Raw genomic sequence first — 13,093 nt, 5'->3', positions numbered from 1 at the left:
CCTTGAATCTATTTGTCACTTCCATTGTATAATCATAAGGGATTTGATTTAGGTCATACCTGAATGGTCTCATGGTTTTCCCTACTTTCTTCAATTTAAGTCTGAATTTGGCTAGAAGGAGTTCATGTCCTCATACACAGTCAGCTCCCAGTCTTGTTTTTACTGACTGTGTAGAGCTTCTCCATCTTTGGCTGCAAAGAATATAATCAATCTGATTTTGGTATTGACCATCTGGTGATGTCCATGTATACAGTATTCTCTTGTGTTGTTGGAATAGGGTGTATGCTATGACCAGTGCATTCTCTTGGCAAAACTCTGTTAGCTTTATACCTGCTTCATTTTGTACTCAAGGCCAAATTGGCCAGGTATCTCTTGACATCTTACTTTTGCATTCCAGTCCCCTCTAATGAAAAGGACATCTTTTTTGGGTGTTTGTTCTAGAAGGTCTTATAGGTCTTCATAAAACTGTTCAGCTTCTTCAGCATAACTGGTCAGGGCATAGACTTGAATTACTGTGATATTGAATGATTTGCCTTAGAAACGAACAGAGATCATTCTGTTGTTTTTGAGATTGCATCCTACTACTGCATTTCACACTCTTTTGTTGACTATGATGGCTACTCCAATTCTTCTAAGGGATTCCTGCCCACAGTAGTAGATATAATGGTCATCTGAGTTAAATTCACCCATTCCAGTCCATTTTAGTTCACTGATTCCTAAAATGTCAGTGTTCACTCTTGTCATCTCCTGTTTGACCACTTCCAATTTGCCTTGATTCATGGACCTAACATTCCAGGTTCCTATGCAATATTGCTCTTTACAGCATTAAACTTTACTTCCATCACCAGTCACATCCACAACTGGGTGATGTTTTTGCTTTGGCTCCATCTCTTCATTTTTTATGGAGTTCTTTCTCCACTGATCTCCAGTATGATATTGGACACTTACTGTCCTTGGGAATTCTTTTTGCCTTTTCATACTGTTCATGGGGTTCTCAAGGCAAGAATACTAAAGCTACAAGTGTCCTGAAAAAGCCAGAACCTCACTGAAGAATATGTGCAGGCCCAATGACTTGCAGCTGTGTTTGAATCTCTGCGTGAGAAAAGGCCAAAGGCTGCTATTCATGGGCCTCAGGTGTGATGATTCCTCAGCTTCTGTGGAGCTGATGATATAGAAATTTTTATTGTTTAAAATTGTAGCTCTGGAACAAAAATTATTTTAAATTTTTCTTTAAGAAGCCCCCCCACCCCCCGATTCAAATAGTTTGGCATTTCTTGAAAAAGGCAAACATAGAAGTACCATATGACTTAACAGCTCAACTCCTAAGCATATACTCCAAATGAAGACAGGGGAAATGAATACTTACACAGCCATGTTCTCAGAAGCATTATTTATAATAGCAGAAAGGTGGAAACACCCCAAGTATCCATCAACAGATGAATGTATAAACAGAGTATGGTATATACATAGAATGAATGGAATACTACTCAGCCATGAAAAGTAAACTTCTGATATATGTGACAACATGGATAAACATTGAAAACCTACAATATTTTGTATCTACTCAAGCCAGACACAAAAGGGCAAATATTGTATGATTCTACTTAGGTAATATATATGGGTATTTTGCATAGTTAACAAAATGGTAGGTTGCAAAAACCTGCTTTTGTTATATTGGCCTTGGATTCTTAAATATTTATCTTAATGATGGTCTGTGTTATTTTGAAAAAGAAAATAATAAACCATGGGTTATGTCTGTGACATCTAACACTAAGCCAGAGCACTGGTACTGTTATAATCTAGGAGCCCTTGAACCACTGATTTATGGATTTATGAATTTAGACTTATGGATTCTCCTATTCTTCATTTTTAGTATCTCCTTTCTTGTAAGTTTAATTGTTCTCATTTTAATTGGCTAAAGAAAAATAAAGCCAACTTGAGCTTTTGTATCCTTCTTTGGTTCTTTTGGAACAGGTTAATGATCTTTCAAAATATCAGTATAAAGAATGATACAGATCATTTTAATTATAATCAAAAGATGAATCCTGCACCACCTCCCTCCCACAAAAGGAATAAAAAGGGAAGGTACTTATTTTTAATTTAGGCTTCATTTAGGAGTAAAACAGTACATATAATTTCCTTAATAAAAGTAGTGACCATGTTTTGGCAGATACGTATTTATAAGCCATTATTTTTAATTCCCAAACCTGAAAGCAAAAAAAAAAAAAAAGACACATTTTCTCTTCAAATTTAGTACAGATTCATTCAGTATGTATATACATGTTTTATGGCAGAAATATTTATTTGTTTAATTAAAGTGTGCTCTCCCAATCTCTGCTGTAATAATATTCAGTGTATGTACCTTGTACTGTATTACCTTTCTAAAATCTGAAAAGTTCTGAATTCCAAAACACATTTGGCCCTAGGGATGTTGGGTAAGGGGCTGTGGACTTATACTTAGCTCTAGGCCAATAAAGAAAAGGGATACAACACTCTCCCAACCCTAACTTTGTCATCTTTTATGCAAAGATCCTTTGGCCTAACCATTGCTATGGAGAGATAAAATTAAGAAAAAATAAAAAAAGAAGCAATACCTTGTTTATAAAGGGATGGATGGATAGGTAGATCAGATCAGATCAGATATATACATTTAAATAATTTTTTTCTACAGGTGATGGGAGGCACTATAGTTCCATGCTGCTAAGTCACTTCAGTCGTGTCCGACTGGGTGCGACCCCATAGACGGCAGCCTATCAGGCTCCGCCATCCCTGGGATTCTCCAGGCAAGAACACTGGAGTGGGTTGCCATTTCCTTTTCCAGTGCATGAAAGTGAAAAGTGAAAGTGAAGTTGCACAGTCGTGTCCGACTCTTAGCAACCCCACGGACTACAGCCTACCAGGCTCCTCCACCCATGGGATTTTCCAGGCAAGAGTACTGGAGTGGGGTGCCATTGCCTTCTCCAATAGTTCCATAGTATGTGTCATTCTTATATTTGTGCTTTGAAGGGAAAATTTCAAACTTATCATGGTACCTCATGCTTTCCTTCTGGAATTATATGACTCTCAGAACACAAGACATACAAGAGTCTTCCTAGTTGTATCACTTTAGTAGCTCTTAATAAAGTTTTATGATGAGATATATATTTCTCCAGCTGATAAACAGACTTTAATGGTGTAAAGACTGGAATATACTCCATCTGTATGACCAAGAGTAATACTTTTCATGTAGAGGTAAAGCATAACCACTTCTGGAGTTGAATGCATTCCTGTGGTGATACTGGTCTGGAGTGGTAGTTTTAGCTGATCTCAGCTGGTGGGATTTCTTGGACACTTTTAAACCTGGACATTGATTCGTTGATGGGGGTTGTAAGGTAGGGATGAAAGAGCATCACCTTAAGTAAACGTGAAAAATTCTGTTGATTATTTTGAATATTCAGTTGCTTGGAATCAGACTATGAAGAATAATAAATAAGATTCTTACCTCATATGCATTTTATGCAAACTTTAAAGGAACAATGAAAAAATGTGTTCATTTAGAGTGAGTACTATTATGTAGGAGTAAGTAATAAATGAATCATAAGTAAATTAGACACATTTCCCTTAAACATGTTTAATAAAATTATTTTAAAATGTATAACAGCCTTTGGGTTGAGAATGTAATATTAAAAATATTTGTTATTCAATCTCTTCTCTGAAACCAATTGAAGACAAGAATGTCATAGAAAAGTAAAGGCTAAAGCTAGCTTCAGTGAAACTAGAAAGAATCTCAGATTCCAAATTAGAATACTTTAAATACAATACTTTCTATATAATAATGCAGTACTTACTTTGAGATACTTTTCTAGCATGGTAGGGGTGGGGCAGAAAAGTAGATTGATTCCTATGCTTGCAAAGTTTGCATTTCAATTGAAGCTAGACAAACAATGCAAGTAAACATATGCATAAGTAAATTATCAGATCAGATCAGATCAGATCAGTCGCTCAGTCATGTCCGACTCTTTTCAACCCCATGAATTGCAGCACGCCAGGCCTCCATGTCCATCACCAACTCCCGGAGTTCACTGAGACTCACGTCCATCGAGTCAGTGATGCCATCCAGCCATCTCATCCTCTGTCATCCCCTTCTCCTCTTGTCCCCAATCCCTCCCAGCATCAAAGTCTTTTCCAATGAGTCAACTCTTCGCATGAGGTGGCCATAGTACTGGAGTTTCAGCTTTAGCATCATTCCTTCCAAAGAAATCCCAGGGCTGATCTCCTTCAGAATGGACTGGTTGGATCTCTTTGCAGTCCAAGGGACTCTCAAGAGTCTTCTCCAGCACCACAGTTCAAAAGCATCAATTCTTCGGCACTCAGCCTTCTTCACAGTCCAACTCTCACATCCATACATGACCACAGGAAAAACCATAGCTTTGACTAGACGAACCTTTGTTGGCAAAGTAATGTCTCTGCTTTTCAATATGCTATCTAGGTTGGTCATAACTTTCCTTCCAAGGAGTATGCATCTTTTAATTTCATGGCTGCAGTCACCATCTGCAGTGATTTTGGAGCCCCCAAAAATAAAGTCTGACACTGTTTCCACTGTTTCCCCATCTATTTCCCATGAAGTGATGGGACTGGATGCAAATTAAAACATAAAATGATTAATGATGTGAAACAGAGAGAAAATAGAGCTGGGTAAAATTGGATGGGGAATTCCTAACTGTGTCAAAGAGAAATTGTACCTGCTGGAGTAAAATGGTCAAGGAAGACTTTATTCAAAACTATTTCTGTGCATTATATCCCTCATAGTGATGGGAGATCTAACTGAACTGTGCTGAAATACAAAGTCGGAGAGGGTTTCCTTTTTGTAGTAGAAGTATAGTTAATTAACAGTGTTGTTAATTTCTACTGTACATCAAAGTGATTCAGTTACACGTATATGTTCTTCCTCGTATTTGTTCCCAATTTATGGTTTATCACAGGATGCTGAATATGGTTCTTTGTGCTATGCAGTAGGACCTTGTTGTTTATCCATTCTGTATGTAATAGTTTGCATCAAAAAGCATGAGTTTTTAAGAGCTGAGATGAGCTAGTGGGAAAAGTGCTGGAGGATACTAGGGGGGAAGTTGGTCACAGTGATTAAGCCATCTGTGTTTGCTAATTGGCACTGATTGAAGTCAGGCTCCTACTCTCCCACTGGGACTGGAAGATAGAGGCACTATGTTTCTTGATCATCACTTTTCAAAGTGATGGCTCCCGGGTCCTTGAGAAAGATATTTCTGGGCTGTGAAACTAGGGAGAGTCTGGGTTAAAACTTATATCTCAAATGAGCAGAGAAAGAATTTACAAATGAAGTTTTTCTATGCTCAAAAGAAAAGGGAAGTTAGAGCCTCTAGTCTGGAACAAAATTGTGTAAAATTTGGTCAAGCTGAGGAAAACCTTAAGGCTGGCTTGGTCAGTGGTGGAGAGGTGGGATGCAGGTTTAATAATTATTAGCAGGAGAAACACTGAGAAGAGCAGAAATAATGCCTTTGAAAGAGATGTCTCAGCAGCTGTGGTAGGGAAATTTAGAAAATATCTAAAAGTGTCTGTGGAGACTGCTTCCCCCACCCAACCCCGTCCTGCACTTCACTTCATGATGAGCAAACCAGAGGACCAGGAAGACTCGACCTCAGGCAAGGTGAAGGATAGGGAAGAAAAAGCAAGGGCCACATGCATAGATCATAAAAAGGAAATGAAAGTTGTAAAAGAATATAGCAAACAATGCTGGTTAACACACACACACACACACAAAGGGAGATCTTAAAAATGCAGAAAAGTTTTCAGACAAAAATCCTTGGTATTCTCAAGGAAATATTGTGATTTGTTAGCTCATGGACATGGTGCAGTCAAAAAAGAAATGAAAGAAAAATCACTAGTTAACCTCATTCCATAAGTAAGGAAACAATCCAGGAAAGGTAACCAATATTGCACAAAAAGGATGGATTTTATCTTATGAAGTTGAAAATCCATAGCCAGTGCTCTGAAGCACTGTTCTGGAGAGATTCATCCAGTTTTTTTCTGATGAAACAACTTGATAAAATTCATCCAATAAAAAAGTGAATTAAAATAGCTCAAGATTGGAGAGATTTGAAATGACCAATAGTATTAAATATGTTTACATATAGAGCTAAGACTAATAGCTGAAAACGATTGTGTAGAAAGAAGTTACTATAGCAGGCTTAAGACTACTAGTCTTAGAAAAGCCTGCTTGCCAGTTTGACCCTTGGCTAGCAAATGGAAACTTGCATTTCAGAAGGATTCCAACTATTCTCCAAACAGAGGAATATACTTGAACTCTGTCTAACCTGTTCATAAGCAATATGGTTTTATAGTGAACACCTGCTTTCCTTCTGGGAGTCTTGGTTCTTGCTAGGCAGATTGCCTATGTGATCAGATCTCAAGAAAAACCTTGGACTTTCAGATGCTTCTTGTGTTGTCACCACTTCTAGCTGGCAGAATTAAGCATTTCCTTCATGACTCAGCTGGAGGAAGCTGGCACTGATTTCCTGTGGACTTTGTCCCACATGTCTTTGCTGATTTGGCTTTATATTAATATCATTTCACTGTAATGAATGTTAGCCGTGAGGAGAACTATATGCTGAGTCCTCTGAATCCTTCTAGTGAATCATCAAACCTACAGTTGATTTTCAGGACCCCAGGCACACTATAGTTTATCTAATAGATTGCTAATGCAATAAATCTTGAAAATGTAAAAGAAAAGTGCAATATTAAAAACAGTGAGCACAAATCATATTTGTGAGACTACATCACATTCTTTTTGAGAGTTGAGACCTCCTTCTCCTTAGGATACGTACAGGTTTATCAATCACAACCTTCTCTAACATTGTTCTTGTCAAATAAATGGGAAAGTAACCTAGATCAGGCCAGTTACAAAACTGTATGAATGACTATTAAATTATGTCAATGACAAGAATTCAGCACTTTCTCACAATTTCTTATTTATTCATTTGGAGATATGAAACTGTCTTTCATGTATCACAATGAAAAGTCTGAAGAAGCAGACAAATAATCCACATTAAAAAAAAAAAAATGGGCTTCCCTGATAGCTCAGTTGGTAAAGAGTCCCGCTGCAATGCAGGAGACCCTGGTTTCAATCCCTGGGTTGGGAAGATCTCCTGGAGAAGGGAATGTTAGCCACTCCAGTATTCTGGCCTAGAGAATTCCATGGACTGTATAGTTTATGGGGTCCCAAAGAGTTGGACATGATTGAGCAACTTTCACTTTCAATTAAAAAAAATAGATAATAGTCAGCCAATATAGAAAGAGCAAGAGGAGTAAAGATAAGGATTGTCTGAACCTTTAATTAAAAGAATAAAATTAACAAAAGGCATGTTTGGGGAAAGAGGTGAAAGAAATGGAGACAAGCTGATTGCCTCAGGTTTTCACTATAGGAAATCAATAGATACTATATGAAACTTATAAATAAAACATGAGATTTAAGATATCAATCTAAAGGCAAAAAATCAAGCACTAGATTATCTTGAAAACCAAACTTGTAGGTTTCAAAAGAGAAACATATCCAGGCACACATAGTACACAAATACACAAATGCATAAAGTTAAAGCGGAGAAGGCAATGGCACCCCACTCCAGTACCCTTGCCTGGAAAATCCCAAGGTGGGCTGCAGTCCACGGGGTCGCTAAGAGTCAGACACGACTGAGTGACTTCACTTTCACTTCTCACTTTCATGCATTGGAGAAGGAAATGGCAACCCACTCCAGTGTTCTTGCCTGGAGAATCCAAGGGACGGGGGAGCCTGTTGGGCTGCCGTCTATGGGGTCGCACAGAGTTGGACACGACTGCAGCAACTTAGCAGCAGCAGCAGCAGCATAAAGTTAAAGGAAAGATCATATTGCAAAAAAGAATCCAAAGAAATGTTTAAAAACTTATGTGGTATGGTGAACACATTTGCTTATCTCTATTTCTTCTGTACAATTCAGTGAAATATGGAAAAGTCATTTAGCATGTAGAATAGAATTGATTATCTCCAGTTACCTGATTAATCAACTGATAATACATTTGTATAATCAAAAGATTATACAACAATATAATACCTGATAATACATCAAGAATGAAAATACATGAAACCCACAAATATTAAGAAAATTGATGAGAAAATTATAGGAGATGAATAACATCAATAATTGTTAGAAACAATTCAGAGGAACAAATAGTAATTTTGCAGAATGAAAAAAAAGTGACTTTATCTACTACAGAAATAAACCAAGAAGACTTAAACTGGAGTCAAAAATGCCAAGAAGCCTTAGAATATGAAGGTACAGTGTAGCTTTAAAAGTGAATGATCTATGGAGTTAGCAGCAGAGTTGAAATTACAAGGAACACTTCGATCTTTAGATTTTCTTTTGTGTCAATTCTAGTTTAAGGTAAGACATTTCTGGAGATACTAACCCATAAAGTTAAAGTATTTTAGATTTAAGAATACTAAGAAAAAGGAGAAGTTAGATCAAAGTAACATTTTAAACACCTGTAGGGTATTATTTAGTAAATTTAAGTCTACATACTTATTCCCTTTCTTTCCACTGGCCCCAGAAATGGGCAGCCATTCAAATTGGCCAATTAAGAGGACACACTTCTATAGTGAATTCCAATGAAACAGTCACTACATTTTGAAAAACAAGATTGCACCCTCTAGCCACTGTGTCCTTCTCATGCTTTGAAACAATTTTTAAGGCTCTCAACTGAAAATTAAAAAAAAAAATAATGAGAAAACAGGAGGCCTTTAACATGAATTAACAGAGTGAAACAAAAATAAAATTCCAAATGCAGAGTTAAACTTCCAAAAAAACTATAATTCATATTAGTTATGGGTTGATACTGTAACCATGAATAAAAACAACAATCTATAAAAAGGAAAGAGAAATTTCATGAAATAAATACTGCTTGAAAACTACTTGTGATATTAATACTTTTGAAAAATCACAATAATAACAGAAAGCTACTTGCAAATAGGAGGATAAGATTGAAGATATTCTCAGCCATGGAAAATGCTTCATACTTCTGTTCATTGAAAATTCTTGAAGGGTTTTAGTAAAATAAATAAAAAAGAAAGAAAGAAGAAATAAATTTTATTGAAAGAAATAAGAAAAAAGAACTTATGTGATTCCAATAAGGAAATTTAGAATAGAACAGGGTCAAGAGTATTTCTTCGTGGAAAACTTGTGTGTGTATGGACAAATATGAGTATCTGCATAATTGTGCTATGTAAACACTGAAGAGTAATTTAACCAAATATCATGATTAAAGTCTTTTGAGAGGTTTAAAGAAGTACAAGTGTTTCTTCAAGTGAGAGTGAGAGTTTTAAAAACTTACATACTCATTTAACATACTAGGAAAATTTGTATCTAAAATAGAAGAAATAATGTGTATTGCTCTACAAATGTATTTATTTTTTTAAATACATTTAAAAGGTAAAAGAGAAAACACAATGTTTGAAGTAAACTTATAGTCTTGCTTCTAAATTTAAGTAAATTGTTCAGTTCTGTTCAGTCGCTCAGTTGTGTCCAGCACTTTGCAACACCATCGACTGCAGCACACCAGGCTTCCCTGTCCATCACCAACTTCCGGAGCCTACACAAACTCATGTCTATTGCGTTGGTGATGCCATCCAACCATCTCATCCTCTGTCATCCTCTTCTCCTACTGTGTTCCATACTTCCAAGCATCAGGATCTTTTCCAATGAGATAGTCCTTTGCATCAGGTGGCCAAAGTATTGGAGTTTCAGCTTCAACATCAGTCCTTTCAATGAATATTCAAGACTGATTTGCTTTAGGATGGACTGGATGGATTTCCTTGCAGTCCAAGGGACTCTCAAGAGTCTTCTTCAAAACCACAGTTCAAAACTATCAATTCTTCGGTGCTCAGCTTTCTTTAGACTCCAACTCTCACATCCATACATGACTACTGGAAAAGCCATAGCTTTGACTAGATGGACCTTTGTTGGCAAAGTAATGACTCTGCTTTTTAATATGCTGTCTAGGTTGAGCAGTAGAAGCCAAAAGTCACAACATGGTTCTTTAAGGTTAAGATAAAGCAATTTCTTATACAATGACTGCAATATCTTCAACTTAAAAAATAATATTCCTGCAAGTTTCTAACAAAAAGTTACTGATATTTACCATTTACACTGAGGAATAATCAAAGGGAAGGGTCAACTCACAACTGAGTCAGACATTTGCTATTTATATGTGCGAAGAAACAATTGTACTTCTCACTCTAGAAAATTTTTTCAATCAAATTCTACATTTACAATCTTACAAGTAATTTGTTGCATTCTAATTTAATAATGTTTGGACTTCTACATGGCCACTTCTAGTATTATGTTATTTTATCCTAGACCTATCACTGTATTTCAAAAGTTGAATATATTGATGCACCTCTAAAATGCTATTTTTTTCTTGTGGTATTGTCCAAACAGGACTTATGAATTTCTGTGTTATTTCTTATTTTATGATCATTGTCAACTTTTACTGCATTCTGAACACTTCTTTCTCACAATACTAATGTAAAGAATTTAATAAAGTCACCTAACTGACTTTTGTGTTCTATTTGAAAACATCTCATGTCCTCAAAGTTGATTTAGTCTCATAGAGCATGGTAAGTCTTTAAGATCATTTTAACTGTTCATTTTTTAGAGACACATTGATTGGAAATACCTTTTGTGCAGTGTAAGTATGATTTTGAGGAAATTCCACTGATGTCAATGATACTAAAGGATTATGTACTAACTTTACTATTCAAACTTATTTCTTTGTTTTTTTCTCTAGTTTTATAGAGATATAATTGACATTTGTTGTTCTTTAGTTGCTAAGTCATGTCCAACTCTTTTGCGGCCCCATGGACTGTAGCCTGCAGGCTCCTCTGTCTGTGGAATTTTCCAAGCAGGAAAACTGGAGTAGGATGCCTGCCATTCCTTCTCCAGGGGATCTTCCCAACCCAGGGATCAAACTCATGTCTCTTGCATTGACAGATGTATTCTTTATGACTAAACCACCAGGGAAGCCCATTGTGTGTATATAAATGGTATATATTTGTGTGTGTCTGTGTTTGTATATATCTCATATCTTCTTTACCCATTCATCTATTGATGGGCAGTTAAATTGCTTCCATATCTTCGCTATTGTACATAATGCTGTAATTAATATAGGGGTGCATATATCTTTTCAAATTAGTGCTTTTATTTCCTTTAAATACCCAGGGGTAGAATTGTTGGACTGTATGGTAGTTCTATTTTTAATTTTTTGTGAAATCTCTATATTGTTTTCCATAGTGCTTATAACAATTTACATCCCCAGTGTACAAAGGGTCCCCTTTTCCTACATTCTAATCAACATGTATTTCTTATATTTTTGATAACAGCCATTCGGGCAGATGTGAAGTGATCTCATTTCATTGTGGTTTTGATTTTCATTTCCAGGACGATAGGTGACACTGAAAATCTTTTCATGCCTGTTGGTCATCTATATGTCTTCTTTAGCAAATTTCTACACAGGTCCTCTGCCCATGTTTTAATCAGGTCCTTTGTTTTTTGCCCTTGAGTTATATGAATTCTTCATATATCTTGGATAATAACCCTTTATCAGATATATTATTTGTAAATATCTCTCCCCATTCAGTAGGCACATTTTACTTATGTTGAGTGTCCTTTGCTATGCAAAAGTTTTAGTTTGATGTAGTCCATTTGTTTATTTTTGCTTTCATTTCCCTTGCCTTAGAACATATGTCCCCCCAAAATATCGCTAAAACTAATGTCAAAGATCATAGTGCCAATGTTTTCCTCTAGGATTTTTATAGTTTCATGTCTTACACTTAAGTCTTTAATCTGTTGTGAGTTTGATTTTGTATATGGTGTAAGAAAGTCATCCACTTTAATTCCTGTTTATGCAGATACCCAGTGTTCCCAGCACTATTTATTGAAAAGACTATCTTTTCCCCATTGTATATTCTTGTATATGTTGTCATAGATGAATTGCCCATATAGATATGGTTTCATTTCTGGGCTATCTAGTTTCATTTATCTCTTTGTTTTCTTGCCAGTGCCATGCTATTTTGATTACTGTAACTTTGTAGTATATTTTGAAATCAAGGAGCTTAGTATATTCTGTTTTACTTTAAAAAAAAATTGTTTGGAAAACTTAGGATCTTTTGTATTCCCTTAAATTATTTGTGTTCTAAAATAAATTTTAGAATTATTTATTCTAATTATGTAAGAAAATGCCATTACTGTTTTGAAAAGGATTGCATTAAATCTGTAGATTGCCCTGGATAGTATGCTCATTTTGACAATATTAATTCTTCAAATCCGTGAGCACAGTGTATCTTTCCATCTTCAGCTTGTATCATCTTTAATTTCTTTCATCAATGTCGTAGAGTTTTCTGAACACAGGTATTTTACCTCTTCAGTTAGATTTATTCCTGGGTATTTTATTATTTTTGATGTGATGGTAAATGTATTTGTTTTCTTTTTTTTTTTCTAATTTTATTTTATTTTTAAACTTTACATAATTGTATTAGTTTTGCCAAATATCAAAATGAATCCGCCACAGGTATACATGTGTTCCCTATCCTGAACCCTCCTCCGTCCTCCCTCCCCATACCATCCCTCTGGGTCGTCCCAGTGCACTAGCCCCAAGCATCCAGTATTGTGCATCGAACCTGGACTGGCAACTCGTTTCTTACATGATATTTTACATGTTTCAATGTCATTCTCCCAAATCTTCCCACCCTCTCCCTCTCCCACAGAGTCCATAAGACTGTTCTGTACATCAGTGTCTCTTATGCTGTCTCGTACACTGGGTTATTGTTACCATCTTTCTAAATTCCATATATATGCGTTAGTATACTGTATTTATGTTTTTCCTTCTGGCTTACTTCACTCTGTATAATAGGCTCCAGTTTCATCCACCTCATTAGAACTGATTCAAATGTATTCTTTTTAATGGCTGAGTAATACTCCATTGTGTATATGTACCACCGCTTTCTTATCCATTCATCTGCTGATGGACATCTAGGTTGCTTCCATGTCCTGGCTAT

The 13,093-nt window shown here is 36.0% G+C and overlaps 1 long non-coding RNA gene across 1 annotated transcript in view; it reads left to right on the top strand.

Annotated features, from left to right (window-relative positions):
- Positions 1–227: 227 nt before the first annotated feature.
- LOC104981269 overlaps positions 228–13,093 on the top strand; it is a 14,428-nt gene continuing 1,562 nt past the window's right edge. Inside the window, exons 1-2 of the long non-coding RNA XR_824352.1 lie at positions 228–239; positions 3,311–3,313. This is a non-coding gene — a long non-coding RNA (uncharacterized LOC104981269). The remainder of the gene's footprint in view (positions 240–3,310; positions 3,314–13,093) is intronic.

The sequence above is a fragment of the Bison bison genome, unplaced genomic scaffold, assembly GCF_000754665.1.
Source record: "Bison bison bison isolate TAMUID 2011002044 unplaced genomic scaffold, Bison_UMD1.0 scf7180017864517, whole genome shotgun sequence".
Classification (NCBI taxonomy): Eukaryota; Metazoa; Chordata; class Mammalia; order Artiodactyla; family Bovidae; genus Bison; species Bison bison.
The sequence above is the reverse complement of the archived record's forward strand: the minus strand, read 5'-3'. Positions and strand labels throughout refer to the sequence as shown.